The 18,947-nt window shown below is 38.7% G+C and overlaps 2 protein-coding genes across 3 annotated transcripts in view; one reads left to right on the forward strand and one right to left on the reverse strand.

Annotated features, from left to right (window-relative positions):
* Nucleotides 1–18,947, reverse strand: part of micos10 (mitochondrial contact site and cristae organizing system subunit 10) — a 401,440-nt gene that overhangs the window by 258,059 nt on the left and 124,434 nt on the right. The window lies entirely within an intron of this gene.
* The window catches only part of capzb (capping actin protein of muscle Z-line subunit beta), a 61,260-nt gene that overhangs the window by 17,912 nt on the left and 24,401 nt on the right, over nucleotides 1–18,947 (forward strand). The window lies entirely within an intron of this gene.

The raw sequence follows: 18,947 nt of genomic DNA on the forward strand, positions 1-18,947 counted from the left end.
CTGCCGTGTTCATCCAGCCCTGCACCTTGTTGTCTCGGATTCTCCAGCATCTGCAGTTCCTACTATCTCTTGCTTTTCCTAAAGGTCTGTGGATGCTGGGACAACTGGAGCTTTCAATACTGATGCAATCTTTGACAGATACATAAGCTAAACTAAGCAATGGAGTTTAGATAAAATCAGCCAAGATCTACTGGAATAGCATAGCAGGCTCAAGGATTAAATGGCCAACTGTATTTCATGTGTTTCTTTTAAAAGAATTTAAGCATTTCTGAAAAGATACAGAAATCACACAACTGCTGCTTGGTATGAGTTACTAGTTCTATTTATTTTTTTTTAGCTTGGAGGCTCAAGTACAAGATGTACATTTCAATTTTAAGCTTTACAAAAAAAACCCTTGCATTCCTCAAAATATTGACACGGGAGAACCTTGAAGGCAAATATGTTAGACCTTGAATTTCAGGACAGTTTATATCACATCTTTTCTATAGTACAATACTGAACATATAATCCTTGTTCCATGAAAAGGTATCAACAGACATTACATTTTGCTCTAGTGAGTCATTTTGTCATATTGTTGTTTACAGGTCAATTTCAGCTCCTTGCTTTACATAAATGTAACCAGTGTCTGAACAAATAAAGTTGTCAGGTTGGGATTATGTTTAACCATTTGAGACCAATAAAAATGAAAATATAAAGATGCCTTTTAATAAACGTTCCTCGTGTTTGATTGTGAAATAAGCCTTTGTGTAGAATGAACTAGGTTTACAAGCTAAAACAGCATTTTATACAATTTTGACAGGGTTAGAATGGCTTTTAAACATGTAGAGTAGTTTAGGCAAATTTTAATGGGACAAATTAAAATGATCTGAAGAATATAAGAAAACGATGTATCTGAAACTGACAGTGCTTTGCTTTTGTCAGTTAGCTCGAAGAATCAATAAGGTTGCTGTCTTTTCTTCAAAGCTTCAGCCAGATTAGTTAGAAGAGCTTCCTGGCTTGATCTGTCCGCAAGTGATGCCACAGACCTGTGAACCAAAGGAACAGTTAGATTGGTGAAGGACTGCACAATAATCTGCTGTGAAAATCAAATCTGCATAATAAACGAGTGGTTTTAATACAACACTATAAACAACTAATTGTGGTACCACCACAGATGTTTGGTGCAACAACCAATGACAGTAGCCACCAGCTTAGGTTAATAATTTTCCCTTAATTCTAACTTGCTTCTATTGCTACTCAAACATTCCTCAGGTGTGCATTCTTACTCCTTTCAGAGAAACTGCTCTTTACAATCTAGGATTGACCCATTGTATTGTGTTCATTATAACAGAATACAACATATGCTTAAAGTATCACATGAATTTTTTTTTTGAAAAATCACTTTAGAAGATGCAAACCATTCATTTGTCCATTTAAGATCCTGTGCTAGATTAGAGTTCAAAGTTTGGCGAAAAAGTTTAAAACTTAGAAATGCTAGTATGTCTAATGGAAAGGTAACTGGGAAACAGGATGGGGAAGGTCACCGGACCTGAAACGTTAACACTGTTTTTTCCTTCACAGATGCTGCCAGATCTGCTGAGCCTTTCCAGCAACTTTGTTTCTGTTCCTGATTTACAGCATCCGCAGTTCTTTCGGTTTTTATTGAAAAACAGGATGTATGATTACTGTCTAGTTTCAAATCAGCAAATCCAGATTTCAGACAGATTCTGCAAAAACTGGGTAAATAGCCTAAATATGAAATCTGACGGAACTTATTGTAGAGGGCAAGTTAAGAGTTAAAATTTGACAATCTAAAATTAATGTCATGAACTCTGGTGTAGATACTATTAGATCCCATTGATCATCATCTGTCAGCTCACACAACGTGCAATACACTGTTACCTCTGGCTAACACGTCCACCATATCCATAGGAAGAAAAGCTGTAGGTATCTTGTGGTCTGTTGATAAGCAATGTGAGGTTTTGCAGAAAATTGGTTGAAAGGTTAACTAATTCCATTGTGCTGTGAATTGCATTGTTGTGAAACATTACACCAAATAGCAGTTTCCAGCGACAGAACTACTTCTACGATAAGGTTCCTGTGCACCAGTTATATTTACTTTGCACCCACTAAACTAAATCACTTCAAGAACCTCATCCTAATCTAGACAATGAATTCAGGGTGTTATTTCAAATGGAGAAAGCAAGAATCTGGTCACGTATGACTGGCCTCCCACTAGCCTTCAGTTTGATCCTAGAGGAACTGAAAAATATTAAGTTAATTTGTGCACATTCTCAATATTTGCTACTTAAGCATTAGAACATTGTTATACACAAAATGATTGTAATTTTTCACATTTTATTATGGTTAAGAGAAATTGTAGCGGGCAATCTAAGGAATCCCACCCAAAAGAAACAAAACAATAGCCCCTGTTTGTCAGTGATGTTATGCATTCACTGAAGGTTTCTAGTAAATCCAAGGCACTTAAGCAAAGTATATTTGGAACTCTGTTAAGGAAGCACACCAGCGGAAACTTATTAGATTTATACCTGGAACGAGTGCAGATTGTCTTACAAGGATAGGATGGATAGGTCGGGCCTATTTCCACTGGAGTTTCAAAGAGTGAGGGGTGATTTGATTCATGTATGTAAGATTCTGCATGGTCTTCATTAGGTGAATGCAGAAAGGATGTTCTTTCTTATGGGTTAGTCCAGAATTTGGGGACACTATTTTAAAATTACAGGTCACACTTTTCATGTCTCAACCAGATAGTGTCACAAGGTTGCACAGTCTCAGAAATGAATATTTTTAAGACACAGGTGGATAGGCTCTTGTTATGCAGGAGAATCAAAGATTTCAGGAGTAGATGGAATGTGGAATCTGAGACACAAACAGATCAATCATGATCTTTTGACTGCACAGTAGGCCTGAAAGTATACTCTTGCTCCTATTTTCTATCTTCTTAGATAGAAGATACAAGATCTTCTTAGATCCATGCAATATAGGCTTAATAGTTTGAAGGACTATAGTTCTTTCCAAAAGAAAAGTAACATTTCCTCTTGTACTTTCCAAATTATTACTTTTTAAAATGTTGCTGAAGTCTGATTGCACAGCAAGCTTGACTTATGCTAGGAAATTTCCTCTTTAGCTTGGTGTCTAATAGTATTCTTTTGCCACTTAAATCTGAATACAGAGCAGACCCTGGAATGGTTGCAATTCACATTTTCAGGAGAAGTGGTGCAAAATAAAGCTTAAATCCTGAGCACTGAGCACGCCAGCTGTACACATCTGCAACTGACAAGATTGGCCTGTTATTAACATAACTACTACTACAGCTTTTTAACACTTTAGAGACACATTTAGATCAAACTTTACACTATGCAAAACAGTAAAACAAAGAAGTGGAAGGCTGGTGCAAATGTTAACAGAAAGCCTATAAACAGAATGGGTATTTAGAGATTATGATGTAGATTGATTGGATGGGTGCATTCCATGTAAAAAGCTTGAGTTGCATGATTTTGTGTTCAGTAATCAAAAGTTGAAAGCCAACAAAAAGCATTTTTGTTGATTGGGCTCCCATTAGAATATGATTAGTTTATGTTCAAAGGATAGTCAGCTACACAAATATCGTTTGTTTTCAAATACTAAGAAAATTCATTCAGAATCTTCAAAGTTGTCATTGCTGTATTTTTAGGTTCTTTTCAAAGCCAAACTATGTGCACAAATTACAGATACCCATTGAGTTCCAATACATGCACAACAAACCATGCTGGGAATTCCCAAACTGACAAGCTTATGTGTAAAAATGTAATCTCTTATGATCTGACTCATCAATTTGGCAACATTGCTTTCACCAAGCAGCCTGTTCCTTTTGCCATGCAACAGCAAGCAGCTATCAAGGTCATTCTTCTGTTAAGCACAGAGTGAGCTTTTACATTACTTTGTAACTTCACGTTGTAAACATTCATTCAACAGCATCAAAACTGGTGCATACTCAATAATGAATCAAAAATTAAAACCTATTTTAACTACTAAAACTACATAAATGCATTTGATTTGGCAGCTAGAGGACCTTAACCCAACTTTAAATACAGGTCAAAGGTAGACACCCATTCAAAAGCTACTCTGTTAAAATTATGTTACCTGAGGCGTCAAATGGGTGCATCTTGTATATGAAACTGCACAAACAGGGAGGGGTGTTGCACTAAAACCTAACAACAGTGAGATGCATGACAAACCTGTAAAATCTACAATTTAATTGAAACATTTAAATATAGCTGTATCCCCTCAGAAGGACTGGCACAGTTGGAGAAAGTACATTATGTTTCCCCTCCTACACTTCTCTTTTAAAAGCCTTGACTTCTGCTTGGATACTGCACCTTTGGTCAAACAGCCTTTGTTAGCATGTACGTTGGACAGTTTGAAAGCTATTTGAACAAGACAACACAACCAACCTTGGATCATATCCACTGACTTTCTGGCTTGACAAGTGGATAACAATTAGGAACAAGACATCCTGGAAAGACTATCATTTGGTGCCCATCCCTAATGGTCATAGAAATCACAGAAACCCTACAGTGTGGAAAACAGGCCAATCGGCCCAACAAGTCCACACCGCCCCTCCGAAGAGCATCCCACCCTGATTCATTCCACTCCCCCTACATTTCCTTTGTCTAACCCACCTAACCTAAACACCCCTCGGCACCTTAGCATAGCCAATCCACCTGGCCTGCACATCTTTAGACTATGGAAGGAAACCGGAGCACACAGAGGAAACCCACACAGACACAGGGAGAATATGCAAACTCCACACAGACAGTCGCCTGAGGCTGGAATCGAACCCGGGTCCCTGGCGCTGTAAGTCGGCAGTGCTAACCACTGAGCCACCGTGCCGTCCAGGTCCTTGAGGAGGAAATGGTGGTGAAGCGCCTCCTTGAACCTCTGCAGTCCATTTTGTGTAGGCACACCCACAGTGCTGTGAGGAAAGAAGTTCCACAATTTTGATCCAGCCAAAATGAAAGGCAGTGATATAGTTCTGAGACAGGAATTGTGGGGCTTGGAGGTGAGTATTGTGATGTGCCTATTGCCTGTCCGTCTAGATAGTAAAGGACATGGGACTGGAAGGCCCTGTTAATGGAGTGCTGGCGAGTTGCTGCAGCCCATCATGCGTACAATACACACTGATGCCTCTGTGCATCCGTGGTGGAGGAAACAAATATTTAATTTGGTGAATGGGGAAGAAAGGGCAGATCCAATGGCCGGCTTTGTACTTGACAATATCAAGCATCTTGATGTTGCTGAGGGACACTCATCCAGGCAAATGGAGGGCATTCCATCATACCTTTTACCTTGCAGATGGTAGCTGTGTAGAGTGAGGAAGTGATTTATTGGCCACTTATCACCCCAAGCCTGAAGGATGTCCAGATCTTGCTCCATGTTGACATGGACTGCTTCCAAATCTGAGTTGCTGCAAATGGTGCCGATGGTAAAACCATGACATAAACCAGTATAGAATTTCAGCCCGAGTCCCATTGTGTTAAATTTTGCCAGGAATCCTTGATGCCGCATTGATATCATGGCAGTCACTCTGACGTCCTCGAGTTCCACTCTATATTTGGACCAAAACTGTAATAAAGTCAAGAGCTAAATAGTCCTGGAACCCAAACTGAGCACCAGTGATCAAGCTATTGTTGTGTAAGCGACACTCAACGATTACTTTCATCACTTTGCTGATGATCAAGAGGAGGCTGATGGGAGGGTAATTGATCAGATTGAATTTATCCTTTTTTTGTTGGGTTGATACCAGTGCTGCAACTGGACTGGAATAGCCATGGTTAAGGACAAAGTACTTCAGACGAAAGATCATCAGTGCCCACAGTCTTCGCAGTATCCAATGTCTTCCAACATTTCTTGATATAATGTGGAACAAATCAAATTAGTTGAAGACAGGCATTGGTGATGACGAGGACCTCAGAATAATCAAAGATGGATCATTCGCTCAGCAATTCTGACTGAAGATGGCCTCGTCTTTTGCACTAACATGCTGTGCTCCCCCATCCTCCTTTGAAGATGAAGATATTCATGGTACCTTCTCCAGTGAGTTGTTTGATTGCCTACCATCACCATTCATGACTGGATGTGGCAGAACTTTGATCTGATCCATTAGTTGCAAGATTACTTGAGTCTATCACATGCTGTTTCCCTATCTTCGCATGAAAGTCGTCCTTTGTTCTGTATAATTCACTGATAGCACTTCTCTTTTAATTCTGCTTAGATTCAACTATAAACTGAAAGACTTAATGACACTTTGCTATAGTATGGTGCTATATAAATACAAATCTTGACTGCACTGAGGACACTGCGTTTAACAGGAACAATAATTGAGGAAAACAATTGAGCTAGGGATACAAGACTGATAATGTCTGCATTTCAAACAATTTAAATTTTAAAATACAAAGTAGTAAGGTAGTCCATGACAATGAAACAATTCCTCGTGGAATTCATTAGTTTCGGAATATGAACATGCACCAAATGGACGGTCCTTCAGAGCTCAGAACCTGCCCATAGAAAATGGTCTGATGGATGCAGAAAAAGTTACATTCAAGTGTTCAACACGACTGGTGTACATCATGATCTAAAGTTATTGAAGCATTTGTTCACAGAACGTGTATGCAAGTGTTGTGTTCACTCTGCAGTAGAAGCAGCAGCTGCCTCGGGTGAGGTGAGTTAAGGGTTAGATTTACCAGCTAAAAACCCATGCAAGGAGAATGGCTGATCACCTCAGCTTAGTTAAATTGTGGTTAATCACATTGTAAGCCTCACAGGCAGATACCTGGGCACTTAATTATCAGGCTGGATGAAGATCTGGCGCTGGGTCAGTACTTGAGACAGTTCCCTCTGCAACTGCTTAAGCTTTTGGGTGTCTGGTAAATCATCAACTGATCTATAAAGAGGTTTTAGTTTTACGAGAACAAGGAGAAAAGTAAAGATGAAATCCAGAAAATGAACAATAAAATTAAGACCAAGAAGTGGAGACAGCTATGTAAAAACTTCAAGAATGCTGTTACCTTTCATATACAACAACCGTTTCAATTAAATCACATTTTACTTTTGAAAACCACCTCAAAATTGAGAAGTTAAAGCTCTTAAATTGAACTTTGTCGGTGTGTCTGGTTATTTTGAACAGTTCAACCACTGAATTCTTTCTATTTGATGGTTTCCGCACATACCTTATCGGAGTCACAAGACAGTTATCCTGGCATAGGTAGAAATTCCCCCCAAAAATTATCCATGGTAGGTATCTTCTTTAACATTGCCTAAGTAAATTTCCTAAACAAATCCTTGCCCACAAAACAGGAATCTCAGGTATCTCTGCAGGAGATGAGATAAAATCACTCAGGTCACTGCAACTTGCAGGATCCCATGCCATGGACAGCATCATAAACAGTGGAATATTCCCTTTGATCCCATTTTGGCCTCAGCCATTCCACACTCATAAGGGCCTTGGCCATGAATTTAGTTCTTCCACTGATAAAATTGAGCCAGTAAACAAATGGGTCCAAGCAGCATCTGGCCAGAAATTGAAAGAAGAGTAGGGTGATTAATCCAAGAAAGGGAAGGGGGTGACAGAAAAAGAAAAACAATTTGGGTGGGATGAGCTAAAGAATACTTAAGGCTTCTACAAAAAAAATTTAATTCATCAGCCAGAAGCGATATCCAATTACTCTCTGAACAGGACTGGTCTGCATCCAAGATAAAACTGGAGACCAGCCGCATGAGTCACAAAAACTGGGTCTTAAACTTTAGTTTGCTTGGAACATGTGGTAAGTGTATTTTTCATGGACAAATAGTGGACACCACCATCAATTTCCAAGTATGTTTCCAATTAATTACAATGTTCAGACATGACCTCTTAGTTGCACGCATGTGCCTTAGCGTGCACAATAGCAGGAGCCTACAACTGAATACTGTTTGAAACGTAACAATCACTTTCCGGTAACAAGAGTTTCCTGTTTGCTCTTTTCACTCCATCTAATATAAAATACATCAGCTCTTTGCTAACTTTCTTAGCATCCTGAAATCAATCCAGTACCTACATCTCTCTGTAGTGCTTCCCTAAATCATTCATGCAGAAGACCAACATTAGTGAAGTATCCTTACCATCAAGCCCATAACATGACTGAACACTTTCATGTACGTTTTAAGCATGTATATGGATATTATGTAAAATCTGAAAGCGATCAGTTCATTAAAACTGAAACTTATAAATTTTAGATGAAGTGCGCAATGCATTCACTGTTCAAAGTTTATAGAGACTCAAATGAAATATTAATTATGAAGGTATAAATCTAAAGCCACCTATAGAAAGACATTCCCTGGTTTAATCTTTCAATGCTCCATTCACAGGTTGGCAGCATTACTGGCTGAGGCCACAGATCGGAAGTGCATAGGGCAGAATTTATTGTTTAAATATTTGAAAGAAATCATAGGTATTGTTTGACTGAATTCCCAATATCATGCTTGGCGGCCAAGGTACTGGGAACAGTCAGAAGGCTAGCTTTTGTGCTATGTCAAAATGTACATGTAGTTCATATTGTTCAACATATCTGAAATCTTTGAACCTCCACCAACACCATTTCTTCTTCATTGTCTAGCGATAGCCCTCATTTGGTTCCACTCTTTCCTACGTTCATACCAGCCTCACCTCCAGCTTAGGCTTGCCTTCATGCTTTACCTATCTCAACTGCTTGTCCCTAATGCTTGTCTCGTCAGACCGTTTGTCCAACAGCCAGTCTCAGATGAATCACTTCTCTCAGTTGAACACTGGGGAAGATGGAACTCATTGTCCTTGGCCCCCACCACAAAACTCTGTACCAATGCCACTAATTTCTGTTCTATACCAAATACTACTCGCTAGTCACATTGTCACAGATACATAGAAACTAGGTGCAGGAGCAGGCTATTCGGCCCTCTGAGCCTGCATCACTATTCAATATAATCGTGGCTGATCATGAAATTTCAGTATCCCATTTCCATTTTCTCTCCATACCCTTGATCCCTTCAGCTGCAAGGGCCATGTCCAGCTCCCTCTTGAATATATCTAATAAGCGGCCCCAATTGTTTTCTGTGGGAGAGAATTCCACAGGTTCTTCTCACATCTAGCCTGTCCAGTCTCATCAAGATTGTATATGTGTCTATGAGACTCCTCCCTCATTCTTCTAAATTCCAGTGAGTACAAGCCCAGTCAATCCAGTCTTTCTGTCTTGGCCGATCTACATTGTGTCCTGGGCTCCCAGTAAGTCTCAAATTTAGAAATTTATTCATGTTGAAATCCATTGATGGCCTTCCTGATCTTACCACTAATCTCCCCAAACTCCCTTATGACCTTACACATAGGCTCTTTTGGATCCTCTCTTTGCTTCGCCCTTGCTGTCTGTTTTTAGGGCAGGCCTCAACCTAGTCTTGGAATTTCCTCAAGTCCCTAGACCTCTTTGTTCCTTTCAAGACCTTCCTTAAACTTCACCTTTTCAATCATGCTTTTGGTCTCTTTAACTAACATCTCTCTTGGCTCAACACAATTTTTGATTGAACTTCAGAAGCACTAAGGGATTTTTTTCTTTATTAAAGATGCATTGTAAACCCACTGTTGCTTTAAACAGGCCTCACTTTTACAAAGTTAAACAGAAATAGTTTCATATGTTACCTTAGCCCATTCACAATATCCTTTGTTTTTCCAAAGTAGATATCATTCAATGTACTTCTGATCTTGTTTTCCATATCCTATGGAAGAGAAACGTTAGAATGTATCAATTCAAATTTAAAAAAAAGGCAGTAAGGTTTTCATTTGGATTTTAGCACAATTAGACCTATTCTAAAGTCAGGCATGTTAAAAGGATCCCAAGTTAGATGGTGAAGAATGAAATTAAATACTAATCCTTTTCTTGGCAACTGGTTAATTAACAAAATGTAGCATCACATGTCTACCTGGTATCTACCACACCAGTGTCCCATTTGTCTCTCTTCATTAAATGCTCTAGATACTTAATGAAACAATGGCCTTCACTAGTGTGTCTCCACAATATAATTAACATAACAAGAACAGTACATACACCAGGTTTGGAATCATGACCCAGTATCTAGCATTCCTGCGTGGCAGGAAGTCTGTCTGATATTAAATAAATGGCATTCAGCAGTATGCATGAGTTGACCTGTGTATATGTCATTATCCACCACCCAGCTGGTCTGCTGCAGATATACTTAATATAGAAAGGACCCACATACCTAAAGGGAGATAAATAAGAATAACACAACAGCAGCAGTGTGCACTATCTACAAGATGCATTGCAGAAATTCACCAAAGATCCTCAGACAGCAACTTCCAAACCCGCAACCACTTCTATCTTGAAGGACAAGGGAAGGTGATACATGGGAACATCACCATCTGCAAGTTTCCCTCCAAGCAACTCACTGTCCCGACTTGGAAATGTATTGCCGTTCCTTCATTGTCACTGGGCCAAAATCCTGGACTTCTCTCCCAAATGGCAATGTGGGTCAACAGCAGTGGTTCAAGAAGACAGCTCACCACCACTTTCTCAAGGGCAACTAGGTATAGGCAACAGATGCTGGCCAGCCAGCAACACCCAGATCCCGTGAATGAATATTAAAAAAAACCCAAGTATTAAGGTTTTTAACTGGAGCGTATAGACATTTAGAATATTTTATTATTTGTGTGTTAAGGTAAATGAACATGTTTTGATGCCATTCTGAGTCTTCAAAGTTTGAAAAGAAAAGGAAACTGATTAAAAACTTTTGTTAATTAGGGATGACTTTAAAACTCTGCTACTTTGGATTATCGCTCCTCCTATGCTGTAGCTTTTGTCATGGCTCACCACATCATCCACAAGAATGCTTCTCCACCTTCATTCAGATGGTGAGATATACTCACCTGGATTAATTCTTATCAATCTTATTGTAGCTAGTGAATTATTTGCAATTGGCTTCTCTTCTCACTCCTGTGCCATTACCTTCAGAGTTCCTGCAAGGATTAAGCCATGGAACTTTTCTATTTCCCCATTTTCTTTTGGAATCTCAGTGACAACGTATTTATTACAATCAGGTCAACATCACAACAATCTCTGTTGACCACTGCACTGTTTAAATATTGTCAGACCACTTATCTGACCTCCTCTGAACAAATGATGGAAAGACAAAAGCGATTGTTGGCAATCCCTTCGCAAACTTTGTTTCCTAGCCACTAATAGCATTCCTCTTGCTGGCAACTGAGACTAAACCAGATCGAATGTAACCTTGGTGTCATATGTGACTCCAAGAGGAGCTTATAATCACATCTGTGTCATCAGTGAAGCTGCTGTTTCCAAATGATTCCTCCCCTGCCTTTCCCTCAATTCATTTGCTGGCAAAACAACTATCCATGCATCTGATCCATGCATCTGATCCATGCATCTGTTATCTCTTTTTCAGAATTTAAGTGTGGTTCTCTTGGATTTTACTTTAATTAGACTTAATTGGTAAGATTTTATCAAAAGCTTCCTGAAACTCCGAAGTCTACACACTACCAGGAGTTCCACAACCTGCTTTTATTTACAACCTTCCAAAGGAATTATGAAAATGGAACAAGTGTCATTTAGCCTATAAAGTTACTATAGTCCTACCCCAGCATAGGACTGCTCTCTCACTAGAGAGAGAGAGAGAGAGAGACAACTGGTAGTAGTTTGACCGGAGGGTCACCATACCTTAGTTGAGGGGAGAGGTTGAGAAGGAGAGTCCTTCATGGTAACTTCACCTGGGGCAGGTATTGAACCCAAGCTGTTGCCATTACTTTGCATCACAAACCAGCCATCCATCCAACTGAATTAACTGACCACCCTCACCACTGTCAGCTTACATATGCTACAACTTCTTTTCACCACCAGGGGCCACTACTGGTTCTCCTTGCATTTAAAATATTCTTGTTAAGTCAAATTAATTGTACACAGCTTGCAATCTGTATCTGCGCTATTGAACTTTCCAAAGAATTCTTGCTCTTAAAATAATAAATATCTGCTTTGTGTATGAGCCAGAATTCTGTGGAAAATTTTATAGTGCAGCTACAGAACACAGGCTAGCCACAGTGATGTCATCCATCCCAGAATGCATTCCATGTAGGCAAACAAAGCTATTCTCTTGGTGCAGCAAAGTATTTGTAATTCTATAAGATGGACTCTCATGCTGCAGAAAAACATGGTTCTGTCCAAGGGAAGTAATTTATTATTTTTAAGGTGAATTGGTCAACTTTTAAAAACATGCTTCTTCCAATAATTAACTTGCATTCCTCCCTATATTTCCCATCTAAATATTCTGCATTATTGACTAGCTAGCCTCCAAGTCTCTCTCACAAACAGCCAGAGATCATCCTGGCATCTTTTCTTTCTGACGGTGAGCTGCTATTTGTTTTGTGATCATCCTAGCACAATCAGAAGCTTGTGCTGCAAATCATCAGCATAAACCTGAGGCTTGCTGTTCTGTTGCATGGTACCAGAAGCAATTATCCACTCTAAAACCTGTGCAGTTTTGTTCTCTTCCTATCCACAGAAAGATATACTTGCCTTACAAGAAATGCATAAGGTCTACCAAACTAATTCCTGAGATAGAGGGACTATCCTATGAGAAGAGACTGGGTGTACAATTCTCAGGTGTTTTAAAGAATGAGAGATCTCAGACATACAATATTCATATAGGGATCGACTGTTTCCACTGGCAAGGGGAGGGGGAAGGAGGAGCCTAGCAGGAAGGGATGCAGCCTCAGAACAAGGGACAGGCCATTTAGGACTGAGAACAAGGAGAAATGTTTAGTTTGTCATTGGAATTCTTTACAAGAGGGCTGTGAGGGTTCAATCAGTGAGCCTGTTCAGGATGGAAATCAATTGACCTCTAATACAGAAAACTTCAAGGGATAGAAGAATAGTGCATGAAAATGGCATGGAATAGATCAGCAATGATCTCAATGGATAGAAAGGCTAAAAGGTCAACTCCACCTTCCTTTTTTTGGTGCCCTTATGAAATATGTAATTCATGGAAATGGTAGTTTTACTTCAACAAACAAATGTTCCAGAGACACCTATTAAAACCAAAATACCAGAATACAGCATTTCTTGGCATGATTAAGAAATTAATTTGGTTTAGTGTACTGCCACAAGTAAAGCATACAAATCACAACTAAGTGCATGGATTGTGCTGTTAGACTATAATACACATCTCACCAAATGACACAAAGATGTTTGGTAATTTTGTTTTGAGTATAACTCGATCTTCACAAAAATAATCATTGTCCGTGAAATGTGGAAGGGAGTATTACATTTTTAGTCAAAATGGCAGATGGGCTGTGAAATGATTTTTCCACCTGCAAAATAATATAACATGGATCCACCACTAATGCATGCAGTTCGATACCTGTTATGCTAAGGCAAGAGCTAGTCAGGTAACTGAAATATTCTCTCACAAAACATTGCCAAATTAAAACATGTCCAGAAGGCTCAGTATTGTTAACTTGTTTAGGAGCAGATTAAAATCTCGTACAGCAAATGTCTTGAGGAAACAAAGCTCGGTTGACCCTGACATTTTTGATGAACTAGGATGTGTAGCCCCGTACCTCCTGAAAACCTACCTCCCTCAAGGGAATTGATATTTTTTAAAAAAAATTCTAATAACTCTAGTCTTGATATAATATATCATATAATACATCATTTATCAAACAACTTGTCCATCCGAGTAAGTGTTGTTCTCAGTAAAACATGGTTCTGTTAACACTGAAGGTGAATCTACAGCTTTTTACTTGCCAGCTAGTGGAAAGATGAGTGGAATGTCAATATCACATTTGGTAGCAGCTTTCCACTTAGAATCATAGAATCCTTGCAATGCAGAAAGAGGCCATTTGGCCCACTGAGTCTGCACCAACCCTCTGAAGAGCATCCCACCCAGACGCCCACTGGTTTTCAAAAAGATTTTGGATAAAAACTTGAGGGGAAAGTATTTACAGCCTTACAGAACAAACAAGAGAATGAATTAATTTTTCAGACAGTTGACAAGGCTCAACAGGCTGAAGTGGCTTTCTTTTGGCCTACAATGTTTCAATCATACCATCCACAGACAAAAAAAGAGATTAAACTGAAATTATAATTTGCATAATTTGCTCACTCCCATGCAGCTTGCTACTTAAGAGACCAATACCTCTCAATTGAGACACAAGGTTCTCACTCTCTGCCAATGGTGCGCTCTAATCTGTCACTCAGACATGGGAACATGTTGGTCTTTTTCAGTCAGTTCATTTTCTGGATTATAAACTCCCACCTCAGAATAACTAATGCTTATTTCTCATTGATACAATACATATGTGCCACAGCATCTCTTTACATAACCACTCCATCATCAATAAAATATTCAACCTAGAAGAGTTCCACACCTTTCCTTTAAGGTATGGGTATAGCTCAACTAAATGCAATGGAAAGGTAGGGACGATGACTTTGGAACAACCCTAGTGTCTAAGAGAATCTGCTGAATCCCAGAAGTCAGATAAGAATTCTGCAATCATGCTGTTACTTTTTTCCCCTTCAGGCAATTGCGGATAATTGATAGCTACTGCATACAGTGGAGATGCTTTCAACAATTCCACAGGTTCGGTGAAATTTTAATGATCAAAAATCATTTTTATGAAGACATAGAATGAACAGTACATACAACAAAATGTGCACCTCCTAGATGTCCAAGCTCATTTACTGGATCAGGCTAAAGGTGTCACCTAAATTTCCACAAATATTGTGAGTACTACAAGTAACTAAAGTAAAAATAACTCTTAGGAATAAAAAGGATTAAGAATGTACTTATTGCATTGTACAGAAAACAAAGTAACAACCTCATAAATTCTTTGGCAGAGTACAGGTATCCTAAATGTATTCTTAAAAATATTTACAAAGTTCAAAAGATCAATGATCAATGTGGAACAACATTTAAAGCACATTTCTTTACAGTACACTAGTTTATAGCGAGAATCAACTTGCCCATTTGATTAAGAAATTCCAGATGGGTCTTAGAATGTTTTTGTTATTTACATAGAGAATAGCTCCACCTACCTCTACCAGCTTCCCAATATTGGCGATGTGAGGCGATGATTCACTCACATTCTCATCTTTCTCCATCTGTGAAAAGACAAATTCATTCACTGTGCTGAATTGAAGGAAGAAATCTCCTACAAGTGAGATCATAGTTCACAACTGTATTAAAACAGTGAATGAGTTCTCAAAAAGGCAATTCTCAATCTCGCTCCATCTGCAGATGATCTCTGTAGACCAATATGCAGTTTCACAGTCACTCCTTCTAAACAACTGGTTTCAAGCACCACACACCACAGCCAAAGCAACCACTGTAACATTTTCTTTGGCCATCTGTTTGCATATTATAGATGTAACTTGGTGATGGACAGTTGTGAAAGTTCACGAAACTGGACGCCATCAAACCCTGCAGGCTGAGGTACAATGGGGGCATTTATCAGGCCACAGTATTCTTCAAAAGACCTAATTCTGCAGCTGCAGCAACTCGATAGCTGGTGTCCAAATATTTTCCATGATTCACACAATTACTAAAAAGAATAACCAATGACACAAATGTACTGACATGGCTCATTATGCTGCATTAGATGGGTGGTCTGCTGAGAACAATGTCTAATCGTTCAGCAGGCTATCGCATTCAAACAATGCACACAGGGCAATGAACAGGGAATTTCTTCACAATGGCAGAATTAGAATGTACAACACTTCTCATCCTGAAAATTTTTAAATTAATGAAACATTTATCTCTGATAAAATGTACATCTAACATCTTACACCTGTCAAGGACAACTTTTTTTAAAATACGTAAACATGGCTAAGTAAAGCACGACCCTCCCAATATACTGCCTTATGTGGCATTTCATTCTTGTACTGTTTGGATAAAACCCCATGGTTGAGATGTGCTGCAAATAAAGGGAGAAACCACGTGAAAGATCTGATTAATGGCAGCAATCTAACAGGGGAGTTGTACGAAGCATTAGTTTTTTTTAGTTCAAAGATGTAACGACAGCAAGCATGGCCCATCCAGAACGATCCTCAAGAAGATGGTGAGCTTCCAGTTAAATACCTGACTGACTATTTTTTCAAATACCAATAAAGGTTCAGACAGCCTCTGGTGGACCACTGTGACAAAAAGGTCAAGAGGTCCATCCACTTCAGACAGAAGTTAAGAATCAACCATATTGCTGATTCTGGAGTCAGATATAGGCCAGTCTGTATAAGAACACTAGATTTCACGCCTCAAACATATCAGTGAACCAGACAGGTTTTTATGGCATTTTCAGTAGCTTCATGGTCACCAATGCCGATAATAGCTTTTTGATTCGGATTTATGTGACTAACTGAATTTAAATAACCCAGCTGCCACAGTGGGATTGAAATCACGTCTCTATATTATTAGCTCAGACCTCAACTGATATCTTAATCACATAACCACTATGCTTAAACAGATCTTATGAATTACCAACTTGTAATTAAAGAATATTATTGGTAAATAATAACTTGCATTTATAATTGTACTGCTAACATGATAAAATGTCCCAAGGCTTAAGCCTATAAATGTCCTGTTCACTGTCAAACAGAAATTAAACACCACTAATGTCTCTACAAAGTTGGATGGAAAACAAAACTTTTCTAGACATGAAAATCGCGCTTTCTTGTGGGTATAACAGAAGATTCTTAATCCGTCACTGACATTAAACTGAATGGTTTAAACACAACATGCAAAGCCTTCATTTGTAGTCTTCTGCAACACATCCATTAAATCTATTCACTTCTATCTACTTTATTAAACTGACATTAACTTCCAAGGGACTGATGCAGGTGTCAAATTTTTGGATTAGACAAGTTCAGGCACATTTCTCAGATTCCAAGAACAATTAAGTTCTGCTCTGAATAATGAAATCACAGAAGTGTTACTTTGCAGAAGGAGACCATACAGCTCACTGTATTTATTCTCCAAATTAGCAATGTGACTTAGTGCCATTCTCCTGTTTTCCCCCAAGCTTTAAATAATTACTTGAATAGAAACAATGTGTAATGTACTCTCAAATGCCTCAAGTGAACTTGCCTACACCACAGGCAGGGCATCCCAGATCCAAACCATCTAGATGATGGTTTTTTTCTCAAACCACATATACTACTTTTTGCAATTCATCACTTTGTAAACTGTGCCCTCTCATATTAAATGCTCTCTCCACATGCTCTACCACCTTCAATGACTTGTGCACCATATATCATCTATAATTGTTATAATTCCCTACAAAACCTACTTTTGCATATATTTATTACCTAACCATATAACCCAATGTTACAAAAGGACTCTTCCCCAGAACATTTGTGGAAGGTGACAGGAGGGACTCAGGACAGATTACTAGTCAGTCTCTAAGACCTTATTTTTGTTTCCCATTACTGAACCAGTTGCCAATTCAAGTTGGCATTTTGCTGTTAATTCCATGATTTATGTTCATTCGCACCTATGGAACTTCATCAATACCTCTCAGCACTGAAATAACTCGTATCCATTACCTATCACTTCAATTACACCTCACTGAACTCCAGCAGACTTCTGATGCATGTGTGATTTATTGTTTTCAATGCAATGCTCCTTACACGTGTCCCATTTATAACAAAGTTTGTAATATATGCTTCTGAGCAGATAGATTCATAGGGTCATACAGCAAGGAAACAGACCCCTCGGTCGAACTAGTTCATGCGACCAGAATCCCAAACTAAATTAGTCCCACCTGCCTGTGCTTTACCCATATCCCCCCAAACTTTTCTTATTCCCATTCTCCCTGGAATGAAACCTGATAAATCTTTAGATCAGTCATATCGGTATTACACGAGAACCTTTCACAACTTCCATAGGTACGCTAAAAGGCAATCTTAACAAATTTTTGACGTCAATTATGCATTACTTGTGCAGTAAATTGAAAGAAAGAAGTTAAGTGTCTAAATGGACAATAAGTTGAAGTTAATCCTTTACACAATTGACAGCAAGCAGTATAAAAACATCCAATTTCCCTGAAGAGTATTTTTATTGGTAAGATCAACAGGTCAGCAGTAATTATGATTCTTGGCTTTATTCTCCGAGAAATAAAAGTGTTTACCTTTCACTTCTATAAAATATTTACACTACACAGGGTTTCACTACATTTTAAAAGCTTTATAACTTAGCTCTTCAGGATTCAAAAATGTTTAATGTAGTTTTCCACTTTACAATAAACAGACGATATTTTCCAGATGTTATCAAACAGTAAATATGACCATTTTTTCATCTTTTAAGATGTAACTTAGTGAACGTTAAAAACCATTTTCCAATACAATGGATAATAACATTCAATTTTTCCCCACGATTCCAGTCACGATATGTTATAAACATCCAAAAACAAAATCTTTACTGATCATGTAAAGCGTACAGGAACTATGTCACCTTTTCTCCCAGAATGCAGCCAGCTATTTAGCAAATGAAGGTTTTATTGTAACTTTTATGAATTTACCTTGCAAACCACTCTTTCTGAGAGGTGCACTTTTTAATCTCCAACATCCTCAATAAGGCTGTGCTAACTTCCTTTCGATCTGTTCTACAACTCATCAGTAAACGTTTGGTGCCCAATCTTGCCTTCATATTTGTGAGATATTGTATTCTCTTTACTAATTCACTCACAAGCGCTCTATGTTTACTATACCGTTTCCATTCATTCATTAAACCACATTTTCGTAGTATATTTTACTCTTACACGATAAACTAAGTAACACATCCCTTCCTAGGCTGCCAACCCACCACTGTTTCTTACGCCTTTTAATTCTTATCAGCCCCATGCTGCAAACAGTGTTTAGACCTGTTTCTGTAACAAAGGCTACCCC

This window comes from Rhincodon typus, chromosome 31 (genome assembly GCF_021869965.1).
Source record: "Rhincodon typus isolate 14 chromosome 31, sRhiTyp1.1, whole genome shotgun sequence".
Classification (NCBI taxonomy): Eukaryota; Metazoa; Chordata; class Chondrichthyes; order Orectolobiformes; family Rhincodontidae; genus Rhincodon; species Rhincodon typus.